The following is a 27,281-nucleotide window of genomic DNA, read 5'->3' as shown; positions in this document are numbered from 1 at the left end:
ATGCCCCCAAATACAACTATTGGGATAGACATTAACTACTGTGTATCTCCTGCTAATGAGAAACCCCAAAGTTACCTAAAACAGAACACAGCTGCAAATTACATCTTTGTGACCAAAGGGTCACCCTTGTCTTTTCAGAGACACACACCCCCATCTCCCCCCCCCCCCACCCTCCATGAACCTGACCTCTCTAGGTGACAAAAAAAAAAAGGTCTTACATGACTGAACATGGACATTGTAACTTAAGAATGCCTCTGAGAGATGGGAAACTTGAAATACTTCATACAGTTGGGTTCCAAGAGATCCTGAGAATCACATGAAAACAATAACCACTTAAATGGCTGTCCTAAACAAATTCTTTTGTATCTTTTTTTTTTTTCCAAGGACAGAAGAACGATGTTTTCTTTCTTCTGGAATACAACAAACTAACAGCTGTAAACAAAAAGAAAGTTACCTGCAATTTTACATGTCAAATATATATTAGTTGCCACATAGTCGAGCATTACCAGCAGACTTTCAATATTTGATGATTTCCTAGGCCTCCACTGAAATGAAGTTGCATTAGATCATAGCTTGAATATGCATATACATAAGAATAAGGTTCCTGTGTTAGGAGGGAGGATAATTCACAAACCTTGCATGCATATACCTGGGTCTTTCTTGAGATGAGGATGGATAAGTGACAAGTGTGTGGCAGCAGCCAGGCTACACTAAATGCTGAGATGCTCAGCGTGAGCAGTTCAGGGCACATGGAGAAGGCATGGTACATGTAGAAATGCCACCCACACAGGGAAGAAGCTCTCAGTGAATTTAGGAACATCAAGTGATGACATCTGAGCAAAGATTTTGCACGACTGCATTACTGACATTAGTTGCTTTCATTTCAGCCAAGCCATCTTCAGATACCTCCATCTTTCAGTGGACTGGGCTCTTGCAGATATTTATGAGGTCTGGTGTGATTAACCTGCTTTTGTTTAAAACAAAGAGACTAAGTAACTCAAATCCTAATTATTTCTTAGACTTTTTTTAGGAATCTTTTCAAAGATCATTAACACAGTTTCTCGACATTGGACATGACAATTAGAGAGAGTATTTCAGCAGTTAATCAACTGGTGTGAAATAGTAATGAATAAAATTCATACATAATTCCACTCAGATTCTCATAACAGTTTAATTAAGCTTTAAGTGATTTGAAACACTTCAGTTGGTTCCCTTCATAAAAGTATATTTCACCCCTTCTGAATTCTTGTGTAAGCATACTTCTTAAAAATACTACATTTAAAAAGCATTATTTCTCCCAACAATTGTTTACAGCTTTATATGAAAGATATGTAATCAGAACAGTTTTTATTCTATAAGTACTTCATTATGTCTACGTAGTCTGATAGGGGTTTTTTTCTACCAAGGTAAGAGGAAAACTATAACTTAATACCCTGAATATATGCAAAATAAAATGTCTCTTCTGGTATATAGCAGTTTTAGTTTGTTATTGCACACCTACTAAAAAGGTTTTCCTGTATAATTGTAAAAGATTGGGGTTTGAACTTTTAAACAACAGATACTTTATTTGGAGAAACCCAGAAGCTTAAGACAAAAATATTAGTGTCCACATTCTTACCTATACTTAGATAGAAATCTCTTTAATATAAGAGGAATTTCTGAATAAACACTGCAAGAAGTGGTTCTTTATGAAAAAAAAAGTACATGATATGACTAATAAGATTTCTAAATGTGGAATTAAGATATTCTAAGAGCAAGAAAATATCTTTGAACACAATGCAACTGAAGCTTCTTCAATTTTTGCTATTCCACAGATTGTGTGAAAATTCCCCGTATTCATGTTACAGTAATGCTCTTATTAAAGGTGTGCTTTTACTCAATTCTGAGGAGAAAAAAAAAAAAAAAAACCAACCACAACACAATAAAGCATCTTTCAGTTCAATAAGGCAATTAGGTATACATAGAAAATCATTTTAATCACAGTTTTAGGCTACAAATAAATAATACTGCATTCAAGACAGAAAATACTCCCAGCTGAACTGTCATTTGTTAACTAAGTAACATAGAATACTTTCATTTCCTCCCTGAAGGTATTTCAATACCTTTTCCCTGGATTATTCAAATTTAGCTGTGAATTAATTATTCTCAAGACATCTTTAGAAATCCATAGGGTTCCTGTAAAAGCATATACAAACGTATAAGCCAACATGTAAAGAATATAACCTTCAAATTCACTGTTTCTCTGTTGCTGAAAACATTGTTCAACTCATTTCAGGAATCTATAAAATACTGAAATAATTTGAAAAATAACCTCTGCTACCTACTAGGATGTGTTAAACATAAAAGTTTCCTGTTGCATTATGAAGACAGTTTTGTACTGTATATTATAGTTAGCTGACTGCCAAATGCAGATTAAGAAGAATACATGATCCTCTGGATTCAGATGCATATAATGACATGGGGATGCACAGTGCCTCAACACTAACTCTCAAGCAGATTCACATGTCACTCCCTATTTTCCATTTACAAGAACCTAATTACCAATTCTGATAGTAAAGAAATCATCAGACATGGTAAATGGAAGGCATGACAGCATTATTATATAGAAGCTACAATTCTGCAAAAATCTGTATTACTAGCTTTTGAAAAGCAAACCATTATTTATAACCCTGAAAAAAAAATATTAATATTTATGACATTATAAATCTCCATGAAAGCCAGTGCCTACTCTACAGAAGAAAAAAAATGTTAAAAAGTATACATATATATTTATATTTATATATATGCAGTCTGGATATATATATATGTATGTATATATATATACACACACGCACATACTGTTAGGCAGTCTAATCATTTTGCCAGAATTCCATGGAATGTGTACCACAACATCTGAGTCATCAGCCTCATCTTCATGAATACATCATAAACTCCACTATGTAATTTACATACTCTACTATGCCAAGTCATAATAAGTTTTTGGTGTCAGAAAAATATTTTGTGAGGAACTGCAAATGAACTGAAATATAGGTGGCATCACACTCATTTAAAAGGCTGTTTATTTTTTTAAGAAGTTCAAATAATGTCATTGCTCACAGGAATTTGAAATTTGGGGGAGGAAATACACTATGAATAGAAAAGTACAGCTTCCCTACCACGTTAAATACCAGTCACTCACAGCTGATGGAAAGTTATAAACCACCATCCTCTTCACTGATATGGATTTTTCAGGTAAAACTTTGACAAGTCTGCCAAGCTGCCCCAAGAACATACTACTTACATGGATTCCTCTGAGCACTGAGTAGTAGTATCATAACAGCTGCAGACACTGCCCAAGAAAGCCAAAGAAACTGTGGTAGACACCAAATTTACTGAGAAACCTGAAAGTTCAGTGCTCCATATGTCCCCCTCATAGCATGAAAAGTAAAATAGGACCTTATGCTAACTCTCAAGGAGATTTGCATGTATTTGCCAGACTGGTTTTTTTTGCCTATTTGCCAGACTACTTGTCCTCTGACATGTGATGACATTTGATGTATTATTATCTAATAAAGCCACTATCCAAAAGTCATCTCTCGTATACTGTAGGTGACAGTTATGTAATGAAAGGACACAAAACAATTGTAAAGTTAAAATTTATGTGTACTATTCTATTAAAATTTAATCAAGATATCCTGTTACAGACCTTTAACATGCACTAGACAACAGTCAATCTCTTCATCACCTGCAGAAGAAATGTGTCAGCCTTGAAACAGAAACACAAATGTGTAAATGGAGTGCTCAACATTTGTGCGAAAACACCAGAACATGACCCAGACTGGACATTATCTTTCAGAAACAGAAAAGATAAATCTGAAGGTTTAGAAAAATCCCCAAAACTCCAACAAACAAAAATTTGATGACTGTACTTTTTGGTGGTTTTTTTTTTTTTTTTTAAGTATATGCTGAAAGTTATACATACAAAACACACATTATTGTCAAAGAAGATTATTAATGCACAATAGAGCAAAGGAAACAAACAAACAAAAACCAAACAGAAACAACTACCCAGGTTTTTTCCTCTCATTATCCTTTTCTTTAATAACAAGCTGTCTACCATTACAGACAGTTCATGTAACAGCTGCACAAACCTCAAGCAAGTTTAACTACAAGAATGTCCTGAAGAAAAAAAATAATTTGATTGTTTCTTTTATCTTAATACTTAATATATGTTGAGGAAATGAATTAGAAATACACTAAAAAGTTACTTAAAACCAGAAAATTAACAACTAGTAACAATGTAGAGCTGGTATTTGCACAAAGAACTATGATTTCAGAATGGCATCCTGTAAATTATACCAATTTTTGTCAGACTTCTTATTAATTTTATTAATAATGTCAAACTTTATTCATATTGAAAATCATTCATAGGTAATAAACACACAATGGGAAGATCTGGTAAAAGTCTCTTTTCAGAATTTAATCATACTCTCCAAAATAACAAAGAGTAAAAGTTAGTAAAAAAGTGAAGAAAAAGAACTATATTTAAGAGCTTGTATCAAATGGTTAGGCATTTTTTGAATAAATGGAAACTGTGACTAGAAAGAGGTACATAGGAAGGAAAATGGAGAATGTAATTGCCATAATATAGCACATCAGTGGTCCATCTAGTCCAGGACCCTGTCTTCAGAAGCATGCATGAAAAATGCTTAATGAAGCAAACAGGACTTGCATAAATCATCAGCTGCCTCCAGCAAAAGCTTTATAAAATCAGAACTGACTTTACATCAATAGTATGTAAAAAGGGCATGTGCAGACCTATCTCAAAATACTCAAGAAAAAGTGTGTTCAATTCTGCAATTATCTTTTCTACAAATTTTGTATTATGTTTCTTTTGTATTTTGGCAAGAAGTGTACTCCCTTTCAGCATTCAAGCTGAATCTACTGTTTATTAATATATTTTGTCAGCTTATTTTTAAAACTTTGTCTTGCAACAACTTAGAAACATAACGAATTTGAGAGTAGCATCACATGAATTGCTCCTTCATGAAGACTGAGTTTACTTTCTGCTTTCTCATGAATATTTATTTCTGTACCAGTAATTCAACTACTCCTCTTTTTGTTCTAGTCCCTTATGAACACACAAACCTCTACTTTATAAAACAGAGGGAATAATTTATGAATTAACATGCACTTACTGAATCATAATTAAAATAATCCTGTAGAAAATTACTAAATGCAAAGATTACCATTAAGACACAAAAACCAATTTAACTACTGGATTCCAGTAGCAGAAGCTGGAGGAAGGAAAAACAGCAAAATTGTTGTGATAGAAAGTTCACTGAGAGAGAATTCAAAGCAACAAAAAGTTATTGAAATCAACATTTTCAAAGTTTTGTAACCAGTCTGTCAGGTCAAAGGGACAGAGAGCAATACAACAGTACAATCATTCATCAGAAGCTCATTTCAACATGGTGACACTCCACAAATCTGTGCAAGGGATTGTGTGATACAGGGCACATGCCCTGTTCTTTCTAAACCTCACATTCCCAGGGACCCAGCCCTGAAAGTTGCATTCAACCTTTCACACTTGCCACCCTCTAACCATAATCTTACATGTGTTTACAGATTCGCTTCTTATTTGGGGTTGTTTTTCACTTCGTTGACTAACTGGTTACTTGGCTTTAATGAGTTCGCTCCAGACCCTTACATGGGGTCTCTATCTAATATAGATGAGATCTATTTTATATTCTATTTAATACCAAAATATTTGTTTCTAAAGATAACAAAAGCATCACTTGTGACTAGCCCTTATGAGAGTCTATCTGACACTAGCACACAAAAGACAATTTAAAGAATGATTCAACATTAAAACATAAAAAGAAATTGAAAATGTGAAGGCCATTAGACCAAAACCAAAACTACCATTAAGATAAACTTCACTTCCTACTGCTTGCTGAAAAATGATCTTCTAATTTCGTTTTTCTGATAATATTTTCATTTTCAGGAAAAAAACTAACAGAGTAAAGATTCATGAACAGTATTTATTATGCCAATCAAGATATTTTAATAAGTTATTAGAATATATAAGCAATATTTTTTATTAAGGCAAAAGGATAGAAAAACTGTTTCACATGTCAAGCATTTGTTGAATTGTTCACTGTATTAATTGGGGTTGGGGTTTTTTTCAATTCTAATTACTAATTAAATGTTCGATTACTTCACACAATCATTTTGAAAATAAGTGGCTATTTTGGCTTTAGTGGCCAAGAACTGGAGAAAGAAGAAACTTGGTTATTTGCATGACAGAAGTCTAAATGCTATACCATACACTAAATGTTGGTCCTCTTTCTTCAGATACTTAACAGTATCTCCTCTTTTATGACTGTCACTCAGTTCATCTAGCATTATGTTACTGAGCCATTCAGTTGCACAACTGGCTCATCAAAGGAGGTGATGGGCCTCTTCAGGCCTATTATAAACTGTGTTTGGTGAATGATGTGTGCCAGCTGGGGGTATTGCCTTGCTGCATGGGAAGGCATCATCCTTAACTCATGGACAGCTGAATTTTGATATGACATTATGAGATGGACTGAATGAGTTTTTTGTTGATATACCAGAAAGTCAGGAAGGAAAATTGACCTGTTTTTTAAACAAACCATTCCCTCACTAGAAAATGCCTGTGCAGCACCTTCTCTAAACAAAATAAGATTTATTCTCAAAAGCAAAGAAACTCGGATTCTATTCTACAGCAAGTAGTATCCAGTTAGTCTCATATGCCTAATGGGTAAAAGTATATGAAAAATATAAGATCCACAGTAAGAAAATTTTGCAATTTCCTTTTATTCAGACCTAACTTCAATTTCATACTTGTGTGACAAAAGTCTATGCTTGCAGTTAGAATGAAATACCACTGTACGTGTTCTACCACAGAATTCTGACAGAAAAGAATTTTGTATTACAGTTGTCAAGTCCAGCCCTGAAAAACTACTTTAATTTGTGTGGATTTCCCCCCTCTCCTCCCCCCTCCTCCCACCCCTCAGCCCCCAGTTGTTCCACTCTCAGAAAAATTAAAAAATGAATGAATAAATAAATAAATAAAAGAAAAAAATCAGAAACTTACTGTTTGCTACTCTGGTTGCAGTTACCAATGAATAGTTAGTGTGGGACTTCAAACTGTTCTCAAGTGCAATAAATTATGTGATATGCATTGTTATAACACTTCTGTAGTCCTATTACATTCCAGCAATTCTTTATTGGAAAGATCACACAAAAAGAATAATAGATTTTTTTGTAAATGAACACTGCTTTAATAGCAGTAGGAATCCAAATTCTAAGTTCACTATTAAAGGAAACCCATTACCATTAACAGTTTTTATGTATGTTCTCAGTATGTACTCCACCTACTGAATCCACTCAGAGCAGTTAGGGAATCAGAAAGGGCATTAATATAAAGACATGTTTTCTTCCTCTTCTGTGCTTTCAGATGTTGTAGGCATAAGAACTGCTAATATCCAAGCCCAACTTAGGCCACAAATGAATTATGGCTCCACTATCATATGTTATTCAAGAGGACTAGCAAATGGAAAAGTATTTTTACTTCCTTATTCAAAGTAGGTAAAAGGTGGACACAATCTGCATTTCAGACCACATGACAAATCTAGTGCTAATGGCCAGTATTCACTAACGCAGAAGTCACAAAACCATATATGTTTTCCTTCATGATCTTGCTCTCTGGTCTCCACTTACTTTTCAGACCTACAAAATGTTCAAAACCGTCATTATGCTCATGGGAAAACTGTCACTGGCTAATGATAACAATTTTGTAAAGTTGAAGGAAAAAACATGTTAGATGAGGCTTACGTGAATGAAGAAATTTCCTTTGATGCATAGACAGGCAAAACCAATCTTACAAGGAACGGTGAAGTTACTTGGCTTGGCACCACTAGCACAAAGAACTAACCAAATTTAATGGGATCTTGTTCATTATAATGAGCTTCAGCTAATTCCATCCTTCAGAAACCTTCATTTATCTAACTTACAAAGGATATGTTAAACAAAGGCACTTCACAATATTAGTGCAATTTACATCAAATGCACTAGAGAAAATTGCCTAATACAATTTTCTAAACCATTTAGTATTATGAACTAGGAACTAAAAGAGAAAATTACATTTGATGATTTGTAGGCTACTGAAAACACTCTGCACCTGAATTCACACAATCTGCATTACCTTGCTATTCTCTCAATGGTAAAAGACCTTAATAAAACAGAGAACCAGAAATAATACTCTGTGAATTAAGCAGAAAAAATATGCTAAGTCCTCCTGAATTTGCATAAGCAAGAAATTATCTCCTCAAACTTTGGCACCTGAGCCAGGGAACTCATTTTGGCGTAGTTTATTTCAGGTTTTTCAAAAGTAAACCACACATCTGGACCAATATCTGGAGACATGAGTAGCATTTTTATTACTTGCCTGATGTATGCCGAAAATGCCATGAATGTGAGTGAGGCAAAATCTCTCCACCTGAAAAATAAGTAAATATATACATTCTTGAGCAAATATTTTCAGGAACTGAAGAATTACGCAAATACCAAAATGAATAGTTTTATCCTATTAATTGCTGTAGAAATAATTTTATTATTTCATACCTTTTTCTTCCCTTGTGTGTTTTGTTGCATATTAGCATAAAATTATTGGGATTTCATATGTTTAATTAGATGACCATAAAGTTTAACCTATGTTAAACTATAAAACTTCATATAAATTCAGAATTCAGAATCTACTCTATACGCCAATAGGAATTAAGGTCAAATCGACATAGGCTAATCTGCTAACATCAATCCATTACAGTCCTCATCAAACAACCAATTAATTGTAGAAGTACAAGAAAGAAAATGTATGAAATTGTGTGTCTGTAGTTTTTTTCTGACAGTATTTGATGAAATGCAGCAGAGTTCAGTATTTCAGACTATAAACTTAAAGTGCATTGCAGATATTCTTACGGCTTTCACTTACACAGTGATGACTATATCCGCATTCCCAAAATCCATAAAGGTTTTTTTAGACCTTTAGAATGTCAGAAAGATTGAAAATCACCAAAGTAGCTGCATCTGAGCTAAAGAAAAAGGATCTGCTAGTTTAAGGATTTACAAAACCCTCTAGGAAGAGTGGCATAGAAAAGAAGGTAAAATTGCCTAATGTAATTCTATATATAAGGTCAAGAGAAAATAGAGGCCACTGAACATCCTTTTATTTTTTTCCTAAAACACAACCTATGAGGGAAAAACAGTTATTAAATCATGTTGTGTTGGCCAACAAAAATAACAAAGAAATACTGCAGACTTCACCTTTTTCCTGGATAGAAAGATTAACAGTTCCACACTTAGATTTTCTCTTTCTTTTATGGGATCTGGATTCCATAAAAGTGTTAAGTCTCTCCAGGGATTTGGAGAACTGGTATATAAATTGTGGAATAAAAATAAAGTTCCATAAGTATGCAGCTATAACAAATACATCACTGATTATAGATGGCAGGCATTCTACCAGTCTGATAGAGTGGAAAACATAAGCATCAAAGTCATTTTGTGCTATAGATGGGATTTATGCCAAAATGCAGTGGAAAGAAAAATGCAGAGAACATCTTAGTCATTCTAAGCTTTCTTAAGTAGCACATTCACAGAAATAGAGGACAGAAACAAGAAAAAGTGACTGATAAACTGTTGCTATAGCAATTAGTCATATCAATAGCAACATACTGAACATTTGCAATAAAATCTTTACATAACAAAACAAATCAAAGTACATCATGTCACTCGCTATCTTAAAGTCCCACGTACTGAAGGTGGAAAAATAAAAGTAGCCATCAGAAGAGGGTTTATCAAAACTTCAAAACTCTAGAGCTTAAAAAGACAGTTCAAAGGCTAAAATAAATTATAATCCTTAACATTTGGTGTTGTGTATGAATAATGGCACACATTTCATGAGACCAACACATTTAGTAAGGCAGTAGCAAGGAAAGCAATTGTGTAAATTACTTGCAGTACCACCACATTTAATGAGAAAGTAGCAAAAAAAGCAACTTTGTGAAAATGAGGTAAAAAACTGCAAGTTATTCAAAAGCCTCTAGGCAAAAATTACTATGCAATTTTTCTGTTCATCTGTATGCATTTTTCCTTTGTCTCCTAGCTTTTGTACTGATTTTTTAATCCTATTAAGTACATATTTAAACACTTTCATTTAGCTTTTAAACACCTAGAAATTGCCACATTTATCACTCTGAGTTTTAAAAGGGAATTAACAAGATAGCTAAGGTAGTAATTATGGCTATTTCCCTCTAATAAAAAATAATACTGCCCACATGTGCAATATACTTCATCCAAGATTCCCAAAGATGCTTTAGGGTCAAACTCTGCAGAGATGTGAAATTTGGGGTACATTATGTCATATAAAATACATATTAAATATCTGGCATCTATTGCATGCCCAAGTATAAAACAGTATGGGCTGCAGTAAAAAGCAACAAATAGAACTCTAAGATGACGGATGTCTCAATTAAGAAGTCTGCTGTGTCATAAATTCCTTTCCTATGGTGTTCTCTGAAGGTTGCCCTGCTCAAAACTCTTAACAAACTCTATCTACAGAGTTCTCAGACCACAGACTGGAAAACCTCAGGCACAGCTATTTGTATTGAACAGGGGAATTCACAGCTTGTGTACTACATGAGCTGAATTAACATTTTCTGAAGAAAGCTGGAGAGTAGGAGGAGGATGCCAGAACTGGCACTCTTCAACATTTGCAGGAAGAGAAAGCATGTTTATGAAAATGCAGTGTAAAATCATGCTGAACAAAACAAGGGTAAGAAATTTATTATCAGTGTTCAAACCTCACTGATTTCTAAAAAATTTACCATGCATCAGAGGAAGGAAGTATTTAGTCAAAAGTAGCCAGGGAAGGCATACTACCAGCTTTCTAAGGTGATTTGAATGCCTCTGAAAGGGAAAACACATGTAGAAATACCCAGTTAATGACAAGAAATGTTTTTTATTCTATCCTGCACCCTTCCTCTTTAACTATCCAGAAACTAAGCAACAGACCAAAAAGCAGTTCCATCTGCAATAAAGAGTGTGAAGGCCAGCATGTTGAGCTAAAATGAGTATAGGAATACAAATACAATTCTAAAACATAAACTTAACCTCACAGTGACTCTCTGCAAAAGAGAGAATACATACAGTTTCAGTTCCAATCAAAACATCATCAAGCCTTGCTAAATTGAATCTGACTGAAAAGCGAAAATAACTTAAAGCCAGCCCTATTTTTAACTGAAGAAACATCTCTGACATGTAAGAAATGGGTCTCCATATTTTCTGCAATATATAAAATACTTATCTGAATTTTTAGTTCAGAATGATCTAGCAATGGATGAAAAATAGATGTCCAATTTGATTTTACCTGATTCCACAATGGTGTTAAGGTACTCATATATTTTTGGATTCATCTAAATATCACTGAATTCAGAAGAGAATTTCTCAGGTGAAATCATCATATGTAAGGGATGTTTGGAGTAGATGACAGGCTGTAAAAGCATCAGTTAAATATCATTGCCACTAGCCATAAATAAACCTGTGTGCAACAGGCAACCAGCTCTTTAGCACAACAGTAGCTAAAAATTCTTGTATAATTTTATCTATACAGTAGAAAACAAAACTGTGTTGAAATCAGAAATAAATTATCCAAACACTAAAGAAATATATATATTATGCGTTTGTGTTATGCTGCTTCTACAAAACCGCAGGTTAAATGCCATAGCAGAAGTATCAGATCCTATTTAGAATCAGGATTGGAATTAAAGATACATATGAAATAAAAAATCCTCATTATGGAATTTATAATCCATGTGTGATCTATAAATACACTTCCAGAATCATTTAGATTTTATTTTTCAATTGAAATTGATTTAAATAATTATCTTTGATGATGCAGACCTAAACCCAACACACGAATATTCTTTTCAAATGATAAATGTGGATGTCCTATGCTCATTTTATCTTGACTATTTGCTTGCATAACTGTTACTGATGATCCAGATACCTGTATTCCAAAGTGTCTGATGCCAGTACATTCCATGGTGAGAGAACAACAGTTGCCTGTGCCTACAGCCTCACCTCTTTTAAAAAAATTTCTTTCAACATTCAAATAAATCCAAAATAATCCTTCATGATCAAATACATGAAGTATTTTCACAGCCTAAAACAGCAACTTCTTTGTGTTTGGGGTTTTTTATTGGAACACGCTCAAACCAGATACTCAGGTTTCAGAAAAAAACACTTCTTGAAGAAAAGGAACAGGTTTTTCTCATATTAGCACAAAACAAGGTATGAAACAGTACTTTGGTTCAGAAGAGGTTAGTTTTCACTCAGTTTCCCTATACTGATTCCTGTTCTTTCCAATATTGAGTTAGCATTCATTTACATCTACAGCAGAATGATGAACTAATTCTATGGGATATTAACACTAGCTAAATACCTAGACTTTTATTGCATATGCAGAAAATATCAATCCATTTTCCAGATGTACAGTATATAATGAAAGCCCCTGAATACTTCATGACATTTTTCACCAAAGACTTAAGAGCAAAATGAAATGTTATTATAGGATAATATTATGACTTCATTGCTTTTACAGAACATAAATACAATAATGTTTATATACTGAAAAGACATTGTGATAAATTCTAAGCACATAAATGTATATTGGGTACATAAATCAAGTGTAATATAATTTACATAAAACTACTTTAATTAAAACTTGTCAAATGCATGACTGAAACATATTTTGTAATTAAGAATAGAGCATTTTCAAGAATTTAGCTTCTTTATTTATCAAAAGCTGAAGATAGCAAGGTGCTTCAAGGCAAAAATAGGGCCCATCAATAAGACTAGTGTTGATTTCCTTAAAACTACTCACATGTTCAATGATAAGCATGTACTTAAGTGTTTTGCTGGGTCACAGCCCAATTGACCAAATATGCCACTATTAATCACGTTATGAAAGCAATTACTACAGGTTTAGCTTCATTAACTTGAAATCTGAGAAAAGTCAAGATTATATAGGGAGACATCCAGTAGTCATCCCAAGGCCATTCCACAATATGCACTTTCTCCTATACATATATATCCAGCAAGAAACACAGTTCTTTTAGGTTTGTAATGTATGCAAAATAATTACCAGTGGGGAAACAAAACTGCAAGTCAGACTTAGAGTAGCAATACACTGCCTCAATGGTTACCTTGTTTTATGGACAATACTGAAAGAGCCGCATAATAAAAGACAATATACTTCTGAATCAACCAGTGGCTGGTTTTATTTCCAATATAATAAAACCATCAAAATTTGTGAAGACTATTCTTTAGTCATAAAGGATCATAGCCTACATATATAAAAACAATTACTTTTATGTAAGACAAATGATGCTTTGTCTGTGCAAAGGATTAAAACAGAACTGGAAAGTTGTTCAACCAGTAACATTACTGCAGGATTTAATATGTTTATGTCCACACTTCATACTCTTGACAATTTATACCTTCTGACTTTGAATTCACTCACTGAAATTATGTTTTAGTACTGTTATAGGGGGGAAAAATGTTATTAGGCAATCACAATACTGTCTTCCTAAGTGAGTAACTATGAACATTTTTTTACCTCATACCTATTCAGCAGCTGCAAATTACAAGAATTGTTCATCATTGGCAATGGGACATTTGATCATAATCCAAAACAATAATGAGGTCTCAAGCAACATTAGAAAGACATGAACTTGCCTGATGTTAATGTTTCTATCACATCAAACTAACACGAAGTGCCACCACTTCAAGATTCTCTGTGTCCAGAACGAGATCCACAAACACAGACTTGAGGACTGGACTGTCAATGACATGAATAGGGAAAGGTTGACATTTAAAAATGTGATTCAGCACAGGGCACTGGCAGGGAAGAAGGCATTAAGTCAGCTGATCAGAGGCAAAAAGCCACAAAATTAGGCATACACGCAAGACTGCAACACTATTTCCTGCAACATTGTACTTCAGGCATGCTTTTGCAGTGAAAAAGCTCCAAAGAGTGCAAAAGGTGCAAAGAGGTGCTGCAGGCAGTGGTAAGCTTGTTCACCTTTATATGAAAGTATTCAAATAAAGGATTTTTCCAGGAACTGGTAAAGCTGGATTCTTTTCCCTGTCTCAAGAGCTGGGACTACAAACCCAGTATTTCCTTCAGTCTTATATGTTGTCCTGCCCCTAACTTTTCTATATTTCATTAATATGGTATTTTTCCCAGTAGAGTATCTTACTTTAAGCAAGACTTCCTTCCCTTACTTGACCCTCTTAGGTGGTCCTCTGGTCCCAGGAAACTGAGGTATTTGCTATTAGGTGAGTGCTCTCTCTAACCTTTACACTATCAAACAAAAGACAGCCTACATCCTCCCTGCACCTACTTCACATGTGCTTAGCAAGACTGGGTTCAGTCCTTGGACATCTCACTTCAGTAGAATCTTCTATTCCAGCTCTTGCTATCTACATATATGGATTTTTTTTCAATCAGTTAAATGGACAACAGCATTCTATTCCTTGGTCATCTCTGCCAAATCAGCAGAGGAGGAGTTAGCAAACTGAACTGATGGCAATTTAAATATGTGATGCTAGGCTATTCTGCTGGCAAAAAATGATAGACCAAATTGTTATTATTCCTAGTCCTGCCATACAGATTTGGGAACAAAACCAACTTCATCAAACAGCAGCCACAGCTGTTTTCCACAAAGCACATGAGTGTTCCCTTTTAATAGCCCTGGACGTACTAGGCACACAAAGAGGAATGAAAAGGTACAGAAAGAAGATAGCTGCACATTAGCTGTCCTCTCAGCACATGCCCACATCAGCCCCAAAGCTCAGCCCATTCTTGCCAGCAAACACTATATCTTTCCTTCCCTGACACATATTACTGTCTTCTAATGTGAGGCAGTAAAGTCTTGTAACAACATGCTTATGAGACTCTGGATTGCTCACAATGAATGTGGATACATTTAGTAATAACGCACTTTGAAAAACTGCAATGTGAAAACCAGTTAAACTGGATGTTGAACAGTTAAAAGGTCACTTACCTCTCACACATTCCTAAATCCAAATTTTTCAAAGCAAGCTTGCTAAAACCAGGTGCAGCCTTTAATGTGTCCGGTAACTGCACATAGCTTTTGAAAATCAACAGTATTTTGAGAGTTTGCCTTTCTTAAAACCACATTTTGGAGATCTGTCATAAACTTCCTTAGGATACTCATGCTTCAGCAATGCATTTTTTGCTTTCCTAATCCTCATAGTACCTGCAATCAAAACTGACCTGTGAAACATTAGGTATATTCTCATATCCTCCAGGTGCCTGTGAGTAACAGATTGAGGAGCTGCGTTTAGTGTGTATTAGTGTCCTGGTTGCCCAGTGTTTAGCTTCATCGGTTATGTGAGGAACACACTGATGTGAGACAGTACATTCAAATCACGTAATCTAAACCAAGGTTAATATAAAAATATTTACTTTTGACATCCAAATAGACTGAAGAATTAAAAACACTTTACAGAAGAGTTAAAGACATGAATGAAAAATCAGGGTTAGTTGATTTACACTGAGATCAGAACTGGAAGTCTAGTTAGAAATCTCTGCTCATATTCAGTCATTTTGATCTTTTTTCTTCCTTGCATCCCCTAAGAAATAACTGTTTCTTCCTGCATGTCCCTACATCATCAGTTCATACCACAGAGGAAACCCTGATCTAGTGAGAAAGATTTTATAGTTACACCCTTTGGGAGGATTCTCCAGAAATCCCAGTAGGACTGAGCCACCCTTTGGCCAAACCTACTTACTTTAAACACATTCAGGAAAAGATTTTGACTTCCCTCCTTCCTCCCACCCTTCTTTGAAGCTGAAATAGCTGTATTAGCTGGCTAGCTGTTATCTTCTGTGCTTGACTGGCCTTCACTCAGCCGGCTTTCCCTCAGCTAGCTAACTCTTTAATGTTAACACCTCCCTTCACCTACACTTTGGATGAATTTATACTTACATACATTAATAAACTAATCTGGAATACCTACAAGATACTTCTATTACTATGTCACTATAGATGACTGGCTCAGTTGATTAAGATCAGATACAATAACATCAATCAGTTCAGCTGACTTGCAAAACCTGTCTTCAAGGGACACTTGAAAAATGGCACAATATAAAAAAGGGCAGCTCAAATATTTGGTTTCCTTCACTTTCACAGTTCAATATGATCGCTCTGCTTCTCAGAGTAAGATGAAATGTAGAGCAGCATACTACCAAGCTTTTAATACACAGCCTAAACCCTATTAAAAATGCTTATTGGTGACATGATACCATAACAAAAGCTCAACTCTACAAAACCAAATAAAAACACATGGGATGCTCCTGTGAAGCTTTATACTCTGTAATAATAGAGTTATGTTCCAAAGGAAAATGAGAAATGTAAGGAAAAAGCAGAGTACTGGAATCAGATGACAGTGTACAAACAAACTCATCTGTTCTACAGGAAAAAAAGGAGGAAAAAGTACCCTTGAAAATTTGATCTTGTGTAGCCATGAAAGACTAGTGCCAAGTACAGTAGGCACTGGCACTTCATTTCAGAAGTATTCCTTTTACTCAGCACCAAGCCAATCCTTCTGTACAGGCCTCACACGCTGGGTCTGTTAGACTAAAAATAATTAATGGAGTACTTTGAAATAGACATACATCTTATTTTTCTGAGTAGCTGGATAGAAGGGTTTTTCTAGGAATAGGCATGTTTATTCCATTTACTTGGCTAAATTCCAGCTTTCGATAATGACAATGTTCTCATATACAGTTTTAAAATTTTTCTGTAATGTCTAAGAAAGTCTGTCCCATCACTGAGAAATGTCAACATTTTAATACAGAGAAACAGAGAAATTAATCGGGTTCTGTAAAAGTGTTACATAGAGCAATTCAACAGTGCAGCATTTCTGAACAGACTGTAGATCTACTTCATACCTACTGCTCTTCACACTTTCCCCAGGACTCTTTGCCTTTCAAAGTATGTTCCTGTGTCAGAATAAATCCACAAATGCTGTAGCCAAGGAAAGAAACTGTGGTGACTTCAAGATATATACAGGACAAATAAAAAGCCAACAAAGTCCACCAAAGCAAACAAATTCCAAAGACTGAGAAGGAATATATACTTCTGGAGAAGACTTCTGTTGTCAAAGAGCAAAACCAGGATGCTTGATGCGCTTCTCTTATTGATACATGTTTAAAGAAAGTAGATGGAACTACAAAGACCTTGCTTTTATTTATGCTGTGTTACTGGCCTGACAGATAGCTGTGGGCAAGTCAGAGTACTCTCAGTTGTGGTGAAGTAAAGCTAGAATAGCTCAGGATTGTAGATACACTTGTATCAGGCTAAAATAAACCCCATTATTTTGATATTTGGTGCATTAAACAGACCATCTTACACCCATAAGAAATCACAGAATGACACTTTCAGTCATATGATTTTGTTTTAATTAGTCTTGCAAAGATCCGGGAGTTGGACTCAACGTCCTTATGGGTTCCTTCCAATTTGAAATACTCTATGCAGCTATGAAACACAATGGATATATTTATACGTCCACAATTTTTACCATTTTCTGATTAACTGCTTGAAAATGAATTTACTTCAAAAGCTATTTTCATGGTTATTTTATATTGGTTCATGTCAGATATTGAATGTATGTACTCATCCTAGGTTCAGCTGAGTTACCAGCTGGGCATAAACCACAATAATATTAAATCAACTTCTGACTGAAAACCCATCATTAAAATAGTCACTAATATTTAAACTATTCAAATGCCAGTAAAACTTGGATAGCAACTTAGTTAAGCTCCTTCTGATTCCAAATGATAAGAGTCTATCTGGGGTAGCTCGACACTGACAGAGCATAAACACCTTCTCTGAAAGGAATCTACTCATTCAGTTTGACAGTTAGTTGCAGGTGATGCCATTCAAGTAATTAAAAGAAAAAAAATAAAGAAATGTTCACAATATGATGTTGACAGATGGCTGCGTAATGATACAAAAGAAAAAAAATGGGAAGGGAAAAAATATCCAATACTACTGAAAAAAATACATTTTCCACTGCAAAAACTCCTTAATTTAAACACTGAATTTTGCTAGTAATTTTGTTAAAATTTGCTCTGTTAATACTTGTGGTTAATGTGAATTTTACTTTACTTATTCTCGTATTAAATAGTTGTCAGGACTCCATAATCCATAGAATATAATATAAAATTATCTTTATTTTTAGATCATAAAATATTTAAGTCTAAGGAGAAAATTTTAGAGCATGAAATTCAGCATACAAAAAATATCTTCACAATAACTTCCAGTGAAATATACAGATACACCAGCACTATTTCTAATAGATACCTCTGTGTAAAACTCAAGAAATCAGAGCCTATTTTATCTGATTTATTAATCTCTTAGAACTACTATTAATGTTGAAATAAAACAGTTTTAGTTATTATTACCATATGTCAGTTTGCTACAATAATATACCAGAAGAAACTTGAGCCATTGTCATAAAACTTCCATTATGTTAGAAATCTATTAGCAACGATCGACTGAAGAAAAAGTAGCTCAATTTTCAGCAAACAACATAATTTACTTTAAAATACATTGAAAAGCTGACATCACCTTGAAGATTGGTGTTATCTTCTTTCATCTGTCACTGTTGATTATAGGGAATGAACTCCAGCCAAGCAGTGCTGGTGGTTTTATTTATGCTTACGCTTACATGGTTACTATGTATTTTAACTTTTCTCACCAGAAGATGGATTGACAGCCTCTGGGAAAGCCAGAAACACCGGTTTCACGATTTCAGACATAAAAACTGCATTCATTTTCTCCTCATTCTCAGTTTAGTCCCATGCAGCTCAGGAGAAAAGGCATGCCTTTTTAAAGGTAACTGTTACACTTTTCATGTCCCCAGGTAATGGTATCTGGTAATCTTTTCCAAAACTTAATTTGCTATATGCCAGAAAAATGGTTAAACTTGCATCAATTTAAACTTTGGATATTTTGAGGACATTATCTGAAAGATAGAAACAAAGGGCAGCATAACACTGGTTAAACACAGATAGAAAGACAGTATCCATCTCTCATAAAATATCAGGATTGTTTATGCCTTTTTTTTTTTTTAAACCACCATATCTCTAATTGTCTGTCTGACCATACTATCTTGAGTGCATCTATCTGATGCACAGGCTGTTCTTCCTTAAGGCTCACAAAATCTGTTTTTCACAAGTTTCTGTATTATGCAATTATCCCCTGGATCAATCCCAGTATGGATCATCCTTCTTGAAATGAGACACCAAACTCATATATAGTATTTAGCTTCTTAATGTTCCATCTCAAACTTGTTTATGTTGCATGCACAGAAAAGATAAAATTCCCATGTCATCATGTAGATCTAACAGCATTTTAGCAAAAAGCAAACATACAAAAAAACCATAACCGCATTAGCCTTTTTAACCATAGTATTTATGTAAAAGTTCAAAATTAATCTTTGAGGTGGAGGTATTTGTGGTTGGATGCTTTGGGGGGAAAGATGTAGTAAGTGCTCTGTAGTAATGGGCCTCTGTTGAGGGTTACAGTTTTGTTTTCTTCTCCAGTGAACTGTATTTTCAAAGACTGTGTTCCTGACTTTCATTCTTTGCTCCTGGATGTTCAAATTAGCTCTACCGACATACTTATTGAACCTTATGAAATGCCAACACTTTCTAAAACTTTAAACTGATAAAGAAATGTCACTAATTTTAACCCGTTCTACAAAGTACTACTAAAACATGAAATTATGTGGAAACACAAAGAGTGGCTACAACAGAGTAATAATAAATATTTTCAAATAAAAAAAGGATTGATACAGGTATTGTAAACATGAGGAGGCGAATATTCTTACAATTGTCGAATCTGTTGCAAAATAGTTTTGGAATGATTATGTAGTCTGCTTAGAACATAAGAAATATTAAACAAAACATAGAACAAAAAAGAAATACGTAAATATCATTTTTTTTCTTTTTTGAGTTTTCAGATCTTTCACAAGGGAAGAAGTTATTACTTCAAATTTTAAAGGCAGAATTGCATTTTTAAGAGCAGAATGGACTTGTTCAAAATCCAGAGGCATCCAGAACTCTGCCCAGGCATACTCAAAAGATTACAGCTTTTGACCTGCACTAAATGATTGCTGGACTATTCTGTTCTGCTCTATTCTCCACAAAATTCAATGAAGTTGCACTGTACGTAGCTCATAAAAGACAAATGTCCCTGTTTGTATCAAGCACCCTACCTATCTAGACTAAGAAGAAAGTACTTGAAACACGTTTGAAACACATTTCAACTGCTGCTTCATCTAAGAGTAAAATTACTGACTGCTTCTGCAATCCAAAGTTAAAGATGATCTCTGAGTCTAATAAATTTAATTTAATCAAGCATCTCTGAAAATACAAGTTTGGAAGGGCTCTCAGTTTGCTTTCAAACAGCAGTTGTCTATAAAGACACAAGTCAATTTTAACATGTTTAATTGAAAACTAACATTTTCAATATGAAATATTCAGATTTTAGGTAGCCCTGGCTTTATAAAACTCACTTCAGCCAAAAAAATTTTTGATACATTCTGTAAGTCATCAATAAGTAACCACTGGTTAGAACTCACACTTTTTTTGAGGATAAAATTAGGTCACTGTCTACCACAATGCCGGCCATTTTTAACTTCCATACATTATTAAACAAGTGTAATAGAAAAGTTGTGAAATTAAAAATACATGCCACCATTTTTCACAAAATCCACTCCTATCATTTCAGATTTTTAAGGTGAGACTTTAATTTTCAACATTATATTAATTATTCTATGGAACTAAATTAACCAAAAATTTCTCCACTGTAATTTCATATAATAACAAGCGACATATTATAAACCCAATGTAGAATTACTGTAAATCCTTTTAACAGGCCCATATGAAAAGAACAAAGGCTAAAAATGTCACTTGCTTTAGGAGGGATTCTGTTGCTAGATCTGCGAGGTTGGGCGAGCTGTCAGAATAAGATAAATGGAATTCAGTTGTACCATTAACCTGTGACATTTTTGACAGTGCAAGGCTGTGCACTGTGAGAAAAGCAGAATATGTATCTTTTGACTTTTTTCCTCTCAGTTAGTAATAAAACTAAGAAAAAAGATGCAGTGTTCTAATATAAGAGAAAAAAGAAAAAAAAAAAAAAAAGACAAAAGGGTTTTTTTCCAGCCCTTAAAAATGTAAGAGCCTAAATGAAGAGACCTGTGCCTTAAGGATACTCTGCAGATAAATTCCAGTATAATGTAAGGAAATTATACAAAGTAAATTAAATAGCTTGCATTAACATTTAGAACACCATAATAAACTATTTTTCATACATCTTGACATTTTAAGAGCAACAAATTATAACCTCCATATTGACAGCATAAGCAAGGATTACAAATTCCACTATATTATTTGATTACCCATTATAGAAATAAAAAGATTTGTTACACAACAACAAAAGTAAAGAGATAGTTACACAATAAACATCATCACTGCTACCATCAATGGAAAATGTGGACCCAGTTCTGTTAGGATAAACACAGATCAGTTGTTTCTCAGTTCTTGCTAATAATCTTTATCAACTTTCTCACCTTTAATGCATGATGGCATCACCAATGAACAATTTTGTGATGTCTCCCCTAACCTTCCTAAAAATCACATCCTGAGTGTTGGTGAGCACCTTCAGTATCAGCAGAAAAAGACTGCAGCGAGGAATTTACATTATCAGCTTATTTCCATTTTGAATTGCAATACAAAATAACTTTTAAAGGAGGCAAAAGCATAACACATAGCAACTAATACTGCATTTTATTTTCTTACACTCACTGAAGAGTCTAAACCCATGGAGGAGTATAATTTTTGCTAGCAATAATAGAGCAGAAAATATGTACTAGCATGAATAGTACTTTATGAAAGGGGAATCTCAAGGATTCAGTGGCTCAGTTACTGTGAGCTGAGATACCGTGATGTGAGGTAGCAAGCCAACTCACCTCAATTCAGTGAATAGAGAAAGCAGTCTTAGAAACGACTGTAGCAGTCATTTGAAGATTGGAAATGTCTGATGGAGTAACTAGAGTGACATTTTACAGCAACAGAGGATGGGTAAACTCACTATTTGAACTATGAACTCAAAAACTGTTGTGTGTCCAGCACAACTTAGAATGCAAGATTGGTATTTTTCAGGTGGAGTTCAGTTACCCAACAAAGCTATACTTTCATCAGTCAGCCACATACCGCAGCTTTGGGAAGCTACATCATCTCATCCAGCTGAAGCAAAAGTCAAGACCTCAGGAGGCCTCCATGAACAGAACAGAGACCTGAGAAAATGGAAAAGGTAGTTCTTGTGTCAGTCCTTATAGTCAATATAACCAACAAGGAAGATTGCTTCAGGAATTCCACCTGAACTCCACTCTGTCTTGTCAAAGCAGGACAGGGCACCCACGTCCAGAGTACAAGCCTGCGGTCTACAAACCAGAACTGCAGAGCTTGTATGCTTTGAGGTTTTGAAGACTGCAAACAACCTTGAGACTTTTGACCTCATATTCCCCTTCTCATAGATATACTCCAGAGATAAATCTGAAATTGGGCTTCCTCTTGCAGAAAAAGCAAACCCAGGGATAGAGAATTTCTTTAGGCTCTTGTTTATGATGCTTTGATTGCAAAAGGCAAGTAGTTTGACAGTTATCTGTAGCTGTGAGACAGTTTTGAAAGGCAAAAGCTTCAATGTCACCAACAGTAGCTAGTGATAATTTACTAAAACTCCAAGGAAACATAAGTTTCCTAAATTCAGACATAAGAAACTACATTTTGAGGTATCAGGCGAGAGAAAGGTTAAGTACAGCTTATCCAGTTTGCCTGACAAAGCAATAATAATCTCCGGAAACATGTTTGCTGGGCAAAGATTCTGAGCTCAGGTAGACAGCTGTACACAGCAGTGGGCAATCATTTGAGTGAAGATCCATGTATTTCACTGAAGAACAGTGGAAAGCATAGACTTGTGAAAATAAATTTACTTAGGACAGAACCTCATTCTGGCAAGCAATGAAGATTTTCACACCAAAGCTGCTTTCCCTAAGTGTATGAGTCTGTGACTACATTCTGTGCCTCAAAAATACTACTGCGTAAAAGCATAAAGTGCTCAAAGTGCTTTACAGAAACCATTAATTCAACCTCGCGCCTTCAAAACTGCCATATCTCTTGCAGAATAAATCTGGAGGCTGTCTGGCACTGAAACACATGCAATCAGACTCATTTAATTTTAGTACTAGCTTACGCTTTTATGAAACTGAAATACCTTTCACACTAGAAGATTTAAAAATACCTTTTGGGTTTTTTACCCTTAAAAATCAGCATCCAGTATTGGACCAGAAAGATTTTGTATGTATCCAAATCAGAACAAATTCCAAAACACATACCAGAGATTACTGTGGGAGTCAGTGGCATTTTACAGCTCACACAGGTCTTACTAACTGCCCTTAATGGTCTGTCTCGCGTGAATATTCTTGGAGGGCTAAACAAGCAAAAGACTTTAGAAATAAAAGAACTGTGACTAAGGAACCTCTGAACCCTAATCCAGCCTTTGAATAGTAATATATTCTCTTTCTCTGTATGGCTTATTGGACAATACTGTATTTTAGGAACATCTACACATAGATACAATGAAAAATTGGATATTAATTCAATCCTGACAAAAAAAAAAAATTGCTTCTTTTTCCAGGTGAGCACCTGACATGAAACTGTGTTGACATCAAAGATAAACCTGACTTCTTTCAAAACTAAACTCAACAAATGAAGAACACTGATCTAGCCTTAGCTATAAGACAACCTACATGATCCTGCCTAGAAAGTGTAGCTGCCTCAAAATTTATCTAAGATTGAAAATGAGCCTGTATGAGAATACCATCCCTTTTTAACACTGAAATTAAAAATAGCAGTTAAATTTAAATTAACCCATTATTATTACAAAGAGAAGTTACAAGATATAAGACTATCCACAACTTATTTTTGCAAAGTACGACATAGCTGACTTTTCCACAAGCAACCATCAGATGTTAACATGAGAGATGTTCCCTTTTTCATTGACAAATTCAGCAGATAGCAGTTTTGTCTGGCCTCAGTGTCTCCCTAAAGATTATATTTAGTGTGCTTGTTTAGTACACTATACCATGTATTTTGGGTTTTTTTCTGTATAAAAATGGGATATTTTTTTTCCTCAAGAAATATTCTTAGATTGACTGACCATGAAAGCAGCTTATATCGCCCTAAAATGCAGGAAAGCCACAAACCCTCTGAAACAAAATCCACATTCTAAAGCAAGAAGACTATTTAGAGTACTACTATATCACTACAAACAGAGCAATAAAGTCTGTCAGAGACATCATGACCAATCACTTGCAGAATCATGGCTGTTAAGAGAAACAAATCACCTGGGTTATGTAGGAGAAACAGGGCAAACCTACAACTTAAAATTATCTACATGTTTTATGAGAAGAGAGAACAGGGCAAAATAAGTAGAAACTTTTTGCACTCAAAGCTTGAGAACTAGAAGACTCCTTTGGGGGGGGTCAAATTGTGATTATAGATTATTTTAGCTTCAAATCAACGGCTTTCTCATGAAAAATGAGGGCATAGGTATCTGAAAGTAAGGGTGGAGGAGAAATTTAACAGTATCTTCTTAAGCATATGTCTGTTCTGATTCTCTCAATCCATTGCCCTTTCTTTCAATGTTAAAAATTATTGTTATGGAAATTAAAGTGGTATTATACAGCCAAGGCCCTTCAGACAGGGACTAAGCTACAGAAGCTGCAAAGCAAATATTTTCATGCACTCCGTAATAAAGAATACACAATAATATATATACTCAGTAATAAAGAATGAAGGAAAAATTAATAAGGGTACCAACACAGGCCAAAGTGAAAGAGCTGTTACATCTCATGGACTTGTTGAAAGGACTTTTTGCCATGAGATGGAATGAGAACTATCTGCAAACCTGGTGCTTTTTAAAGTACTCCATATGGTGCCACTTTTCTACGGACACAGATACCCATGTTCTATCCGAATCTTATTGTTTCATATTCAGCCACACAAGCAACAAATATAAAGCAAAAATCCAGCATCAATGCTATCACTCACACTCTGCTACAGACATGGTTTTTACCAAACATGTGCCTTAAAGGAAAGACTTTAAGGCATTCTTTTTATTTTCCACTTCATTATCCCTTTGACTACATGACCTTTTAATATTTTGGGATGTGACTGATCATGGGAAAAGTCAGCAGAGTAATATTGCAAACAAATGAAAGTCAGCTTTCAAAATATTATATATCCCTCAAAAAGGCATCCTAAAATGAAACATAAAAGAAATAGATATTTTCCTGAATGCTTTGTACATAATGCTATGTTGTGTCAAAGAGGTAAAAAATCTCTGAAGTGTTTCAATCTGCTAATCAATTGCCTTTTGTCTTCTACATTTTCTTCTATCTTTCAATAGGGGTAGAAAAAATATTCATCCAGGAACAAGTCGTGAATATTAAATACAGCTCTCCTTTATCCTTTTGTTTCATGGTTCACTTTCATCAAAATGTGAAAGCTGACATGGTACTGAGAAGTTACAGACTCTTCTTTAGAAGAAATTATTATTGTTTACCACATGATACACAACTGCTTCACTCATTGATTTTCCCTGGCTTGGGTCAGATCTAACCAATGAAGTACATCCACTCCTTTCATCCTCAAATATTAAAAAGAAATGGTGAAAGTGACTTAGCTTTATCTTCCAGTACAAAGCAACATGAACTTATACTAATACCATTTGTTGTCCACTATTAAGACAACAAAAACTTGTTTTTTCATTTACAAAAGAACAGAATAACTTTCTGAGATATATTAGAACAAAACAAATGAACATAAAATCTCTTTTCTTAATCATCAAGGTTTTGTAGACTGCAGAATTTTCAGCTACTCTGTAGTCACAAATCTGGGAACAGACATTAAAATTAAGGAGGCAAGGATTTACATGTGTATGAAAATACCTTCAACATTTTAGTCTAAGGAAAAAACATTTGTTACAAGACAGAGTTCAGAGGTAGAGCAAATCTCCAAAATATCTAAAAACATTTCATGCAACAATCTGACTGAAAAAAGGAACAGGTTGTTCAAACGTTCTAATTTGTCCACAGTGAATACTAAACTGACATTCAACCTTATGCTGAAGTTAATAAAGAATGAGGATTGTTAGCAGTCTGGTGTGTACACTAAGGAGTACATAAGAGGGAGCCAAATAAGATTATCTGCCTACAAAATATGAAGCAATACAATGCAGAATATAGTACAGCAATATTAGCATGACAGTGCATCTGAACTAGTAAATTTATCTCCCAATAGTGGTTATACTGTTTTAAGTACGCCAGGAAGGAAAACTGCTAACAGCTCCAGCAACTCTTTACCATTCAATTGACAAATATAGACAAGGCTTTAATAAGCTGTGGTTATGTCTAATTTGCAAAATATAATGATGTATCCAAGTAACTTCATGGCTAATTCTAAGTGAGCTATTTCAGGTACTGCTGACAGCACAGCTTAGCTTCTGTTCTGTACATTCAGAAGTCACAGGGTAAAACTCATTAACAACCCTGAGACCAGGAAATGAATTGGAGGACTCTTCTAAGTGCTCTAATCACCAGGGTACAGAATCATGTTCCTCCTTTCATAGTCTCTTTTCTGGCACAGCTCGTGAGTTTTTCCTTCATAACTTTAGTAGAACACATAAGGACATGCAAAGTTACCAGTAACATGGAGATTGCTCAGAGAACTGTATCAGATCTTTCACTTCCTGGGCATAGATTGCAATTATTCACCTATTATAGAAAAGATAGGCAGCATGTTAACACTCCATTACAAAACCCTCTGAGTTTGTTACTGGATTTCAGTGGAAGGGTGTCATTTAAAGGTTAAGCCTGAGTAAAGAGCTTTATGTTCAGATGGGAAAATCTGAGGAAAAGCAAGTTTTCTAAGCACTACCACTCAAATAACTTGATTTTATAAGCGTGAAGGTAGAAAGGACATCTAACTAAGAACTAGGTCTACATCACACAGCTACCGTAGCAGGCATCAGCATAAATTAAAAAACAATACAAAA

This window comes from Neopsephotus bourkii, unplaced genomic scaffold (genome assembly GCF_033783945.1).
Source record: "Neopsephotus bourkii isolate Nb327-2 ecotype Australia unplaced genomic scaffold, CSIRO-AGI_Nbou_v1 NB_1037, whole genome shotgun sequence".
Classification (NCBI taxonomy): Eukaryota; Metazoa; Chordata; class Aves; order Psittaciformes; family Psittacidae; genus Neopsephotus; species Neopsephotus bourkii.
Note: the sequence above shows the minus strand (reverse complement) of the source record.